At 37.4% G+C, this 14,841-nt stretch overlaps 1 non-coding gene across 1 annotated transcript; it reads left to right on the forward strand.

Moving 5' to 3' along the window:
- The first annotated feature begins 13,635 nt into the window (after positions 1-13,635).
- LOC141722738 (small nucleolar RNA R71) lies at positions 13,636-13,742 on the forward strand. Its single transcript, XR_012575742.1, has one exon. It is a non-coding gene; the product is annotated as a small nucleolar RNA R71 (small nucleolar RNA).
- The last annotated feature ends 1,099 nt before the right edge of the window (positions 13,743-14,841 follow it).

Raw genomic sequence — 14,841 nt, forward strand, 5'->3', positions numbered from 1 at the left:
AAGTACAGAAATTGTCCATTGGAAAATTTAAAGCTCTATTGATAACTGTTTCATCAATTACATACTATGTGTTTGCCACGGTGAATGAAAAAGATTTAGAATCAGTGGCCACAGTAGAAGTTGTGCAAATCAGTCTAAGCAAGTCGACATTTAATAGAACATTCGATTTAATAGAAGAGCTAACAATCGACTAGTCATTTAAAAATCTAATCCACGGCTTAAATTTTTCAACACTACAATTTTTTGGATTAGAATAACCAACATGATTATGCGAGACAATTTGGAAATTGAGAGCCATTAAAAAGTTCAATAAAACACACACTTTTAGAATTTTAAGAATTAAATTAAAAAAAATCGAATTAAAAAATAACTAATAATTCGAATTAATTCAATTATATCCAAAAAAATAAAAAATTGTGGCTTATTGATTTTTGTCCCACAAACACACTAGTAAATCAAGATAAAGGAAACACACAACAGAAGACCTGATTTAAGTTCAAGAAAATGAATTGGATTTTTGAGTATAAAAACAAAGTTAAAAAAGAACACCCAATTCCAATTACCAGAACTAATTAAACCTTTAAAAAAAACGGGCAGCACTTCTGTATGTATACACACGTATGTATGTATATATAAAAGTAGTGAGGTTTTGTTTTGCTGAGTAGAAACTCGAGCAAGGAAGAATTAATGGAGCGAGAGAGTCTGTTCGAGTGATTGAAAACGAGAGAGAGAGAGAGAGAGAGAGAGAGAGAGAGAGAGAGAGAGAGAGAGAGAGAGAGAGAGAGCTGATTATACTGAAATGAGAAAGAAAACAAGAAAAAAGAACCTAAGTTCTACAACTGGTATGACAATCCGGGATTGTCATACCGATTATCATACCAGGCAAAAGTTTTGAATTTAAAAAGAAAATAAACATAACTGGTATGACAATCCGATAGTCATACCGATTGTCATACCAGTACAAAATAAAAGAAATTTTAACAGAAAATAAAAAATAAAAAAGAATCGGTATGACAATCTGATAGTCATACCGATTGTCATATCAGTACAAAATAAAAGAAGGTTCAACCGAATAAACTGGAAAGACAATTACCGATTGTCTTGCCATTATTAAACTACACTGAAAATTAAAATAAACAAAGTTAAACTGGAATGACTTTCAGCAAGACAATTGTAATAGTCTTGCCGATTGTCATTGCAGTTAAAATAACATAAAAAAACACATAATACAGAAAATATTAACAATTACAGAAAATTGAAATAAAGACTAATATAAATATGGAAGAAAATATTTACAAAATTAAAATATTTCAGAAATAATTATATATTTAGTCCAAAAATAGATTTCTTTTGAATTTTAGCAAATAAAATTCATAGAAAAATATTTTTAGTGAAAATAAAATATTCTGAGATATTAAAATTAACAAGTAAAAAAAAAATAAAGAAGATAAGATAATAAAAATTACAAAGAAATAAGCAAGAAATATGGTAAACATGATAAAATAAACTTGCAAATAAATTTTTCAATCATGAAAAATTCATTTGTAAATTCATTCAAGAACAGATCTCAGATATTAACTAGTTTAATCACTAAAACTATTCAACATACCCAATTTACCAACTAATCTGGTAAATGTGGATTCGTCAAGTGGTTTAGTGAAAATATCTGTTATTTGTTCTTTTGTTGGAACAAAAAATAGTTCAACAGTACCATTCATGACGTGCTCTCTAATAAAATGATACATGATGTTAATGTGCTTGGTCCTTGTGTGCTGCACAGGGTTGTTGGTGATGGCTATTGCACTTGTATTGTCATATAAATAGGAATTTTGTTCAATACAGAGCCATGGTCCCGTAGCTGGTTCCTAATCCACAAGATCTGAGCACAGCAGCTTCCAGCAGCAATATATTCAGCCTCGGTCGTTGAGTTGGAAACTGTTTACTGTTTCTTGCTGTACCATGAGACTAGCCTGCTACCTAGGAATTGACAACTCCCTGAGGTTCTGTTCCTATCAACAACACTTCCTGCGTAATCTGAATCTGTATATCCAACAAGGTTAAAAACATATTCTTTAGGGTACCAAATACCTAGATTTGGTGTTCCCTTAAGATATCTCAAGATTCGTTTAACAGCAACAAGATGAATACCTCTAGGATCCGCTTGGAACCTTGCACATAAGCATGTCGCATACATAATATCTGGTCTACTTGCAGTAAGATAGAGTAATGAGCCAATCATACGTCTATAGCTTGTGACATCTACCTTAATGGAGTTTCCACATGGTCCAAGCTTGACAACTGTAGATGACGGAGTCCTTGCTGATGCAGAATCCTCTAGATTGTACTTTTTGAGGAGTTCCTTGAGATACTTGGATTGATAAATAGATATTCCATCTAACCTTTGATTTACTTGTAATCCAAGAAAGAACTTCAGCTCTCCCATCATGCTCATTTCAAATTTGTTGTGCATTAACTTAGCAAATCTCTTACAGAGACTATCATTAGTAGACCCAAATATTATATCATCCACATAGACTTGGACTAATAAAGTATCATTCTTATGCTTTTTAGAAACGAGAGTTTTATCTATGACACCTCTAGTAAAGCCATTTTCAATTAGAAATTCAGAAAGAGTGTCATACCATTTTCTCGGAGACTGTTTGAGACCATAGATAGCCTTGAAAAGAAAGTAGAGAAAATCCAAATGATCTGGATCTTCAAAACCAGGAGGTTGCTCTACATATACCTCTTCATCCAACCTTCCATTCAGAAAGGCACTCTTGACATCTATTTGATAAACTTTAAAATTCGAGAATGCTATGAATGCCAGAAATATCCTGATGGCCTCAAGTCTAGCCACTGGAGCATAGATTTCATCATAATCAATGCCTTCAGCTTAAGAATACCCTTTAGCTACCAGTCTTGCTTTTATTTCTTGTAACCACACCGTCTTCATCTAGTTTATTCCTGAATACCCACCAAGTGCCAACAGATTTTTTGTGTGTAGGTCTAGGTACCATTTTCCAGACTTGTTGATGTTCAAACTGATTGAGTTCATCTTGCATAGCAATCACCCAATCTGGATCAGTCAGTGCTTCCTAAATCTTCTTAGGTTCCATCTCAGAAAGAAATCCTGAGAACGAACATTTATTTTGAGTAGCACGTCTAGTTCTGACTCCAATATCTGGATCACCAATAATCTACTCAAAAGGATGAACTTTATTCTAGACAGTCTGTCTTGGAAGATTTGATCTTGATGATTTCCCTTGAAATACATTGGGATGTTGTGTCCTACTAGTTGATCCTTCAGCATCTCCCCCTGAGTTGTTGCCAGGTTGACTTGATGATTCTCCGTCAGTAGCAGTGGTATCTCCATTGTTGCCAATATTTCCATCACCATTACCTTGAGTATCATCATGATTAACAGGTTCTTCACCAGCAGCAACCTCAGGTTCTTGATCATTTTCTGATTCTGAATCTGACATATCACCAAACTTCAGTTTCTCGGAAGGATCTTCAGTTTGGATACTTGGGAGTTTAGTGTCATCAAATGTAACATTAACACTTTCAGTTACTTTGTGTTGATCAATGATATACACCCTGTATGATCTTCTTCCATAACCAACAAAAATACCCTCATATGCCTTTGCCTCGAATTTACCACGACGATCATCTCCATCCTTGAGCACGAAGCATCTGGCACCAAATATATGAAAGTATTTGATAGAAGGTTTCTGTTCATCCATAATCTCATAAGGAGTCTTCATGAGGTCCTTGTTGATTAGAGTTCGATTCTGAGTATAACATGCAGTATTGACAGCTTCAGCCCAAAAGTACATTGGAAGACCTTATTCACTTAACATAGTTCTTTCAGCTTCAATCAATGTACGATTCTTCCTTTCTACCACTCCATTCTGCTGAGGGGTTCTAGGAGCTGAATATTGTCTGGTAATCCCTTTGTCTGTACAAAATTCATTGAGAAGTGAATTCTTGAATTCTGTTCCATTATCTGACCTTATTGCTCTAACAGAGACATTAGAATCTAACTCGATCAACTTGATATGATCAATCACAACTTGTGGTGTTTCATCCTTAGAGTGAAGGAATAAAACCCACGTATACTTGGAATAGTCAGCAACTATCACAAGACAGTAACACTTCTTTGACATCGAAAGAACATTAACTGGTCCAAACAAATCCATGTGCAATAATTGAAGAATAAAAGTTATGGAGGATGTGTTAGTGCCTTTGTGACTTGCTTTCTTTGACTTTCCTTTCTGGCATGCCTCACACAGTCCTTCTGTGGAGAATTCCAGTTGAGGCAGACCTCTCACCAATTCTCTCTTAACAAGAGAATTCATTGCTTTGAAATTGAGATGGGAAAGTCTCTTATGCCATAGCTAACTCTCATTTGACGATGCCTTTGCATAGAAACAATTGACTTCAGGACTGCTTCCAGAGTTCATGTCAGCTACGAACATATTTCCTTTCTGGATTCCCATCAAGGAGGGTTTTTCACTTTTCTTATGCAGGATCTGACACTTTAGCTTGTCGAATAAAACATAGTAGCCCTTGTCACAGAATTGATTGATACTAAGCAGATTGTGTTCAAGTCCTTGCACGATATACACATTTTCAATGATAACATTTCCAGCTTGCAAACAGCCATATCCCTTAGTTAGACCTTTGTTGTTATCTCCAAAGGTAACCACTGGGCCAGCTTTCTCAACCACATTTGATAGCAGGGCTCTATCTCCGGTCATATATCTTGACGATCCGCTGTCAAGAATCCACACTATCGGTTCCACCTGTTTAATGCCCTGCAATACAAATGAATTAGACCTTCTTCGGAACCCAAACTTGGTTGGGTCCGGCATACTTGTAGAATTGGCTTTATCAGGCAAAACAACATTCTTAACTTTTATGTTCTCAACTTTCTCAATGACTGGACATTTGACCTTATAAAGAGCCTTAACAAATTTCTGTTTAGGCTTAGGCACAAATGTCTCCTTTCTAGCTTTAGGAGGACTAGCATTGTTAGACCTATTATACTTTCTATTATTCACATGCTGACGAGGAGTAGTCTTATCACTAGAAACATGCTTACCATTAAAATAAGCATACATCAAATTAAAAGCACAAGACATGCAATTAGGAACACCACATACTTTATGAGAGGAATTAACAACAGGCAAATTATGCATGGTAGAAATGGCATTTTTGTTATCCAACTCATGTGTGTCTGAGTTAGTCTTAGTTGCTTTCACAACTTTGACTGGAACTTTCGACACACTTGGCTTGGAAATAACCTTCTCATTAGCAAGATCTTCAGCACGTATTTCTTCTTGAATAATAAAGGAGGTCTCATCAAATAGTTCAACAATTGATTCTTTATAGAGGGGTTTATCAACACCCTTAAGCACATGTGGTACTTCCCTACCTTTAGCACGGATATGAGGAGGGGAGTTTATGCCTAATTCTCCAATAGCAACATTGTAATCATAACCTACTCCAGAAGTTTGATTAATAGCTTGCTTATTGTAGAACTCTTTAGCCTTCGAGCAAGAATTAAAGTAAGCTTTAACCTTAGTCTCAAGACCGGTGAACTTATCTTTGAGAATAGTTTCGAGTAATCTATAACAGTGAACTCTATTCTCTAGAAAAGATACTAGTTCTTTCAATTTATATTGATTAATCTGCACAAGTCTTAATTCATTGACCTCTTTCTCAAGGTCTTTGATTTGTTGAATTAACATTTCATTATCACGACGAGCACAATCTAAGGAGCCTCCTAGATGATAAACTAATTCAGCATCAATAAATTTTACCTCTTTTCTTGACGATGAAGTATTTCCATCAATAGCCATAAGAGCAAGATTCCCAACTTCTTCATCTTCACTGTCAGTATCATCCCAGCTTCTTCCATTTTCCAGGTAAGCCCTTTCAGATTTACTCTTCTGATTAGAATCATAAGAGTTCTTCCTTACTTGTTTTGGCTTCCTGCATTCTGTGGCAAAGTGTCCCAACTCATTGCAGTTAAAGCATCGAATGGTGCTCTGATCAACCATCCCTATTTTGTATCCACCACTGCTGGTGTTAGAGGATGAAGATCCACCTTTCTGGAATCTGTTGTAGTTGGACTTGTACTTGAACTTGGGATTCCTCTTGAATCTGACATTGGAGAATCTCTTGACAATCAGGGCCAATGACTCATCTTCCAATTGCTCCAGCTCTTTCAAGGAGTAAAAATCATCACCGAATTGATTTTTAGTAGGAGGATCAAATTCTGCTACTATCACATTTTCTTCAGCCTTGGAAGACTTTACCATTCTCTCTGACTGTTGAGATTATTGTTGTTGTTATTATTGTTGTTGTTGTTGTTGTTCAGCTACTAGAGCAGTAGACATGCTGACCACTCTACCTTTCCCGTAGACTTCCTTCTGCTGGATCTGCTCCAACTCATAGGTTTTTAACACACCGTAGAGCCTTTCCAAAGAAATCTCACTCAGATCTCCCGCTTCTCTTATGGCAGTGATTATGTGTTCAAGATGAGTTGGCAATGTTAAAAGGAACTTTTTGTTAACCTCCCTGATTGAATAGTATTTTCATTTATGTTCAGGTTGTTGATCAAAGCATTGTACCTCTCGAACACTTCAGTAAGTCCTTCTCCTGGATTGGATTTAAAATGTTCATATTCAGAGGTTAGGATCTCTAACTTGTTCTCCCAAACTTCCTCTGTGCCTTCATTAATCACCTCAATAGTTTCCCAGATGTGTTTGGAATTTTTACAGTTCGTCACATGTCTGTTCATCAAGGAATCAACTAAAATTAATTGAAGGCTGGCATCCAAGGAGGCTTCTTCCATTTCAGCAGGAGTAAAATCTTCAGGCTCTTTGCATAGGTTCTAGCTTTTGTAATTACAACATCATTTTCTATAACCTCTGGTTCAATAACCATCGGAAGTTTTGGACGCTTCTTTAACACATCCAAATATTTGGGATTTGCAACTTGTAAGAACAAGAGCATCTTCTTCTTCCACATAATATAATTTTCTTTATCGAACAATGGAATTTTAACGGTTCCAACTTTTTGTGAAGTCATTATGAATTTTTGAATAAATAAAAATTCAAGGAGAGGAAGAATCACAAAAGTCTAGGATCTTGATTTGTTCGTTAATCAGAAGGCTCTGATACCAATTGTTAGGTCCCAATATGTTTGTAGAAGGGGGGGGGTTGAATACAAACTATACCGTTTAATCGAATTTAATGCGGAATAAAAAGGTGAAACAAAATTCAAGTTAAATAAAACTATTATTAAACTTGAAAGGTGTTACAACAACGGTATCATTTATAAGGGATTAATCTCAAATAAATTATCACTAATCTATAATAAATTCGACATGAACTTTTTCTATTTTTGCAATAAAAAGATCAAATGCTAAAAGCAATTTCAGATTAAGTTCTAGGGATTTTGATTCGCTAGATAGTTACACAAGAACAAGAGAATGATTTCTAGTGGTTTAGATTTAACTATAAATGCTAGAAATTAATTTTCTTAAATTTAACAGTTGAAGATGAAAAATTTATGCTGCTCTGTTCTTCCTGTTCTTGAGTAGTTGAGTGTATTTAATATCTGTTCTCTGTTGTCTTGAATGTCTGCTTCTCGAATTAAATAAACCAATCAACAGAATTGATTTGAACTACCAAGACAATTGGCATGACTATCTATTGTACTAGCATGACAATCGGTGAGACAACTGAATGAACTAGCAAGACTATCAAATTTGAACTGGCAAGACAATTCTCCTCCCTGCTAGAACTTTCGGTGAGACAATCAGAAATGACCTGGCATGACAATCGGTATGACAATCTGGATTGTCATGCCAGTTCAAGTTTAATTGTCTTATTGAATTAAAACTGATTTTAATTCAAATATACTTCTGAAAATCAATAATATTAATTTGAAATTAATTAATCAATTAATCTATAAATTAATCTTTGCAGATATAATTTATTTTCTTAATTAAATTATATGACTTAATTAATTAATAGAGAATTAATACTACTCTTGAACTGCAACTATTCTTCTGAAAATCTTCTGAAAATTATAAATCAATTCCACCACTTCAATGTTGGCACTCGATGTACTGTCTGGTTCATGAGTGACTAACTTCTGTGACGTTTCTCCATATCTTGACTTTAATAACTTGATTTTCTTCAGATTAAATCCTTGTAATTGTTTGATACACTGACAAGATCTATGACACTTGATTAAATCCACAATCTTGATTTGTATCACTGAGGCTTGATCAATTTCTTGAACTTCTTCTAGTGAATTATCTTCTCAAGTTTGTAGATGAACATTGTTTCTTAATTTTTTGACAGATGTTACTTTGAGAGATCTCTTTGACGATAGAACCACTATTTACTTGTTACATTCTTATTTGAGTTGAGTTAAATACTCGAATAAATAAATAGGCTATGACATATGCCTTTCAGTTGTGTGTATATATAGGGTAAGATTAGGGTTAGAATTAGATTAGGAGTGGGGTTTGTGGTTGATTTGGAGAAGGAAATCGTGGGTAATGGGGTTGTAGTGCTGTGGAATTATTTTTGTGTTTTTTTCTGTTTTTTTATAAGATGAAACGAATTTTTAAAAGTTTGGGCCGCAGGCGGTCGCCTGGAACCAGCAGGCGGGCGCCTGCGAGCAAGCGGCCGCCTGGAACCTACAGGCGGGCGCCTGGAAGGTTACTGGGAAAAAAAATTCAGCCAGTTTTTTTTTCTGATTTTTTGGGTTTTTGGATAGAGTACTAAATTCTAAGGGTTCCTATGGTCTCATATCTTGGGTTGCCTCCCAAGAAGCGCTTCTTTTACGTCATTAGATTGACGTAGAGTAGTTCAATCAAGTTGACAATAAAACGACACTAACTACTTCCCAGTTTTCCGTATCCCCATAATAGTGTTTCAATATCTGACCAATAACTTTGAATGCTTGGCTCGGATCATTCTCAAAAATCTCCACCGCTCCATGTGGAAACACAGTTTTGACGATAAATGGTCCAGACCACCTTGATTTCAACTTTCCAGGAAAAAGTCAGAGACGAGAGTTGAATAGAAGAACTTGTTGCCCCGGCACAAATAACTTAGGAGATAACTTCTTGTCATGCCACCTTTTTACTTTTTCCTTGTACATTTTGTTATCCTCGTACGCTTGAAGTCGAAATTCATCAAGTTCATTTAACTTAAGCATTCTCTTCTTCCCAGCTGCATCTAGATCAAGGTTTAACTTCTTCAATGCCCAATAAGCCTTATGCTCAAGCTCCACAGGTAAATGACATCCCTTATCATAGACAAGTTGAATCGGGGACATCCCAAGTGGAGTCTTGTATCCTGTTCTATAAGCCCAAACAGCTTCATCGAGCTTCAAAGACCAATCTTTCCTTGACGGACAAACAACTTTCTCTAGAATGCGCTTGATCTCTCTATTAGACACTTCAGCTTGACCATTAGTTTGTGGATGATAGGCAGTAGCAATGCGATGATTCACATTGTAGCGCTGCATCATAGAAGTGAACTTACGATTGCAGAAATGCGACCCCTCATCACTTATGATAACTCGTGGCGTTCCAAACCTTGTGAATATCTGCTTATGAAGAGAACTCAACACTACCCTTGCATCATTCATCGGTAGAGCCTTGACTTCTACCCATTTCGAGACATAATCGACTGCCAGCAAGATGTACTGATTATTGCAGGATGAGATAAATGATCCCATGAAATCGATTCCCCAAATATCGAAGACCTCAAATTCAAGCATCACATTTAAAGGCAACTCATCCTTTCTAGTAAGATTCCCAAGTCTTTGGCAACGATCACACCTTAAAACAAACTGATGTGCATCCTTAAACAACGTAGTCCAGAAAAAAACCTGCTTGAAGAATACGAGCTGTTGTCTTTTCACCACCATAATGTCCACCATAAACTGTGGAATGATAGTCTCGTAATATCCCCTCCGTCTCACAGAATGGGATACATCTCCTGATGATCTGGTCAGCTCCTTGTCTAAACAAATATGGTTCATCTAACATATACCACTTCACCTCATGTAGAAACTTCTTATTTTGAGCCGCATTCATATTAGGAGGCATTATATTTATGACAAGATAGTTCACAATGTCTGCGAACCATGGCTCTTCCTCTTGAATTGTGAACAACTGCTCATCCGGAAAATATTCGTTGATCAATGTCTTATCATGTGAAGTAGAATCGGGATTCTCCAATCTAGAGAGATGGTCAGCTACTTGATTTTCAGTACCTTTTCGATCTTTGATCTCTAACTCAAATTCCTGTAGCAAGAGCACCCAATAAATAAGTCTAGGCTTCGAATCCTTCTTTGAGACCAGATAGCAAATGGCAGCGTGATCAGTAAATACTGTCACCTTTGTCCCAAGTAGATAAGATCAAAATTTTTCGAAACCAAAAACTATAGCCATGAGCTCCTTCTCAATAGTGGTGTAGTTCATTTGAGCTCCATTTAGCGTCTTACTAGCATAGTAGACCACATGAAAGATAATATTCTTGCGCTGCCCAAGTATTGCTCCCACTGCATAATCACTTGCATCGCACATCATCTCAAAAGGTTATGTCCAATCAGATGTCATAATAACTGGTGCAGTTATTAAACTCTTGTTGAGAGTCTCGAATGCTGCCACGCATTCATCATCAAATTTGAAAGGCACATCTTTCTCGAGCAAGTTGCACAATGGCTTTGATAACCTAGAGAACTCCTTGATGAAACGCCGATAAAAACCCGCATGACTAAGAAAACTACGGATTCCTTTCACAAAAATAGGTGGCGGGAGATTTTCAATGACTCCCACCTTGGCTTTATCCACCTCAAGGTCCTTACTAGAGACCTTATGCCCAAGAATGATGCCTTGTTGTACCATGAAGTGACATTTTTCCCAATTGAGCACCATTTTAGTTTCCACACACCTTTTGAGCACCAAACGGAGATTATTTAAACATTCATCAAATGAATGTCCAAAGACGGAGAAATCGTCCATGAACACTTCGACATTATTTCCAATCATATCAGAAAATACAGCCATCATGCATCTCTGAAGAGTGGCAGGTGCACCACATAAGCCAAAAGAAACTCTGTGAAAAGCAAACGTGCCAAATGGACAAGTGGAAGTAGTCTTTTCCTGATCTTCTGGTGCAATGCAAATCTGATTGTAACCCGAATAGCCATCCAGAAGACAATAATACTCATGACTAGCCAACCTGTCAAGCATCTGATCAATAAATGGAAGATGGAAGTGATCCTTCCTCATGGCTTTATTGAACTTTCTGTAGTCCATGCATACCCTCCATCCTGTGACTGTTCGAGTGGGGATGAGCTCGTTCTTCTCATTTGCTCCCAAAGTAATACCTCCTTTCTTAGGTACACATTGTATGGGGCTCACCTAAGAAATATCAGAAATAGGATATATGATTCCTGCATCCAGCCACTTTAGAATTTCCTTCTTCACCACTTCTTTCATGATAGGATTAAGTCTTCTCTGTTGCTCAACAATCGGCTTTCTACCTTCCTCTAGCAGAATTTTATGCATGCAGTACGAAGGGCTGATCCATTTTATATCTGCTAGAGTCCATCTGGTGGCTGATTTGAATTCTCTCAAGATCCTCAAGAGCTTGTCCTCATCACAACCTGAAAGGTCAGATGCAATAATAACAGGCAAAGTAGATGCATCACCTAAAAAAGCATACCTCAAGTGTTCAGGCAATGGTTTAAGCTCCAAAATAGGTGCTTCCTCAATAGATGGTTTGAGCTTTCCCTCAGCATTCTTGAGATCAATATTACCAAGAGATTCAAATAGTATGTCTAGCTTTCGCTTCCAAGGAGAAGCATTTAGATATTGTAGTTGCTCATTGCCTTCCTCATCTTCACTGTTAAATTCCCCCACTAAGGCTTTTTCTAAGGCATCAGACCTTAGCACATGATCAAGTTCTGAAGTTACCGTAGAATCAATCAAATCCACCTTGAAGCACTCCTCATCTTCTGTAGGGAATTTCATCGCATTGAATACATTGAATGTCACATCCTGATCTTGCACCCGCATAGTAAGTTCACCTTTTTGCACATCTATGAAGGTACGACCTGTAACCAAGAAAGGTCTTCCCAAGATTATGGAAATCTTCTTATCTTCCTCGAAATCCAGAATGATAAAGTCTGCAGGAAAGATGAGCTTATCCACCTTTACTAACACGTCCTCCGCGATGCCTCGTGGGTATGTAATAGAACGACCAGCCAATTGTAGAGACATGTAGGTGGGCTTTGATCAGACAAATTCAACTTTTTGAAGATAGACAACGGCATCAGATTGATGCTTGCTCCTAAATCGCAAAGGCACTTGTCGAATGACAACTTGCCAATTGTGCAAGGAATGGTGAAGCTACCTGGATCCTTAAGCTTTGGAGGTAATTTTTGTTGCAGCACAGCACTGCACTCTTTCGTTAGAGCAACAGTATCAAGATCATCCAGTTTTACCCTCCTTGAAAGAATACCTTTCATAAATTTCGCATAACTAGGCATTTGATCCAGAGCCTCAGCGAAAGGTATGTTGATGTGAAGTTTCTTGAACACCTCCAGAAACTTACCAAACTGCTTATCCAGCTTTTGTTTTTACAATCGCTTAGGAAAAGGTGGTGCAGGATAGAGATGTTTCTCCCCTGTATTACCCTCAGGCAGAGTGTGTTCAACAGTAGTCTTCCTTGGTTCCCCATCTTTCTCCTTTTTCTTCTCTTCTTCATCTACAACTTTAGCTTCTCCATCTTTTGCTTTTTCAGCTTGGCAACTTTTCCAGACCTTAAGGTAACAGCTTTGACTTGCTCCTTAGCTTCCTTCCTTCCTGGCACTTCAGTATCGCTGGGAAGTATGCCAGGTTGACGATTGAGCACGACATTGGCTATTTGACCGATTTGATTCTCCAAGGTCTTGATAGAAACAGCCTAACTTTTGCACAACAGTTTTAGCTCCTCAAAATCAGCACTAGAAGGTGGAGCATCACCTCCTTATTGAGGACATGATTGCCTTTGAGCATATTGATCAGGTTGCTGGAATCCAGGTGGATTAAACTATTTACTTACAGCTTATTGATATGGTTACTGAACAACATTCTAACTGTTGCTCCAGCTGAAATTGGGATGATTTCTGTTATTAGGATAATAAGTAGCTGGCACAGGCTGCTGCGGTCGTTGATAATTGTTCACATACTGAACAGATTCATTAACAAGAGAACACTGATCTGTAGCATGAGAGTCTGCACAAAGCTCACAGACAATAGCTATTTGACTGACTCCATAATTGGCTAAAGAATCGACCTTCATAGACAGTGCTTGGAGCTGCGCTGCAATTGCTGTAGCTGCATCAACTTCTAGAAAACCTGCTACCTTCCCAGGCATTATCCTTTGAGTTGGGTTTTGAAGCTCGTTCGCAGCCATAGTTTCAATGAGATTATAGGCCTCAGTATAGCTTTTGTCCTACAAGGCGCCTCTAGCAGCTGCATCGAGCATGGGCCGAGATTGGGCCCCCAAACCATTGTAAAACCCAGTGATCACCATCCAGTCAGGCATACCATGATGTGGACACTTTCTCAATATCTCCTTATAATGCTCCCAAGCTTCGCACATAGATTCTGTTGGTTGCTGCGCAAACTGAGTAAGAACACTCCTCATAGCTGCAGTCTTAGCCATTGGATAGAACTTCACCAGAAACTTTTGCGCAAGATCTTCCCAAGTAGTGATGGACCCAGCTAGTAAAAAATGTAACCAGTCCTTAGCTTTATCCCTCAGAGAGAATGGGAAAAGCCTCAGCTTGATAGCCTCATCTGTAACACCATTATATTTGAAAGTACTGCAGATCTCGACAAAATTCCTGATATGCATGTTGGGATCTTCAGTCGCCGCACCTCCGAAAGAAACAGAATTCTGCACCATCTAAATAGTTCCCGGCTTGATTTCAAAAGTATTGGCCTGAATAGCCGGATGAATGATGCTTGACTAACTGTCATCAATTTTAGGCCGAGAAAAGTCCATAAGAGCTGGATCTGCTAGAACTATACGATCACCCATTATTACCGGTTCTTTCTTTTCACTCTCTTTATCCGAATCTTCAAAATCTAACTTCTCCGGAATGTCAAGAAGTGAATCTGTCTCCTCAGCCGTATCTAGAATCCTCTTGCGAGTGCGAGAACGTGTTTACATAAACGCTAGCTAGAGTACCTGAAAGACAACCAGAAACAATAAGTAACAAGTCTTAATCAATGAGTCCTAATGACCACTAATGGCAAGTACATAAACTAAACAAATTAATACCCAGTCCCCGGCAGCGGCGCCAAAAACTTGTTAGGCACAAAGTATGCGCTAATAATTCACGCAAGTATACGCATTCGCAAGTAGTACAAAATGATTTCTAGTTCGCTCCCATAGAGACTCTGACTAATTATGTTCAATTAACACTTACTCACCAATGTATGATTACTTCTCAATGTCAAAACAATAACACTTAAGGTTGATTAACTAATTCATAACTACAAGAATTTAACACTTAAATTAACACTTGAATTAACAATATTAAACACACATGAGATCATAACTTCATTACTACTTCATTCAATAGTTATTGTTATTACCCTTAGAATGTAACGGGGATGATATTAATCGAACAACACGAAACTGATAAAAGCCAACTTTCGTTGCACAATTACCATTCTACCAAGCATCCACAATTAAGATAGAAGTTGAATAGACATCAATTATGTTGAGACCCTATATGTCT

Source organism: Apium graveolens, chromosome 4 (genome assembly GCF_009905375.1).
Source record: "Apium graveolens cultivar Ventura chromosome 4, ASM990537v1, whole genome shotgun sequence".
Classification (NCBI taxonomy): Eukaryota; Viridiplantae; Streptophyta; class Magnoliopsida; order Apiales; family Apiaceae; genus Apium; species Apium graveolens.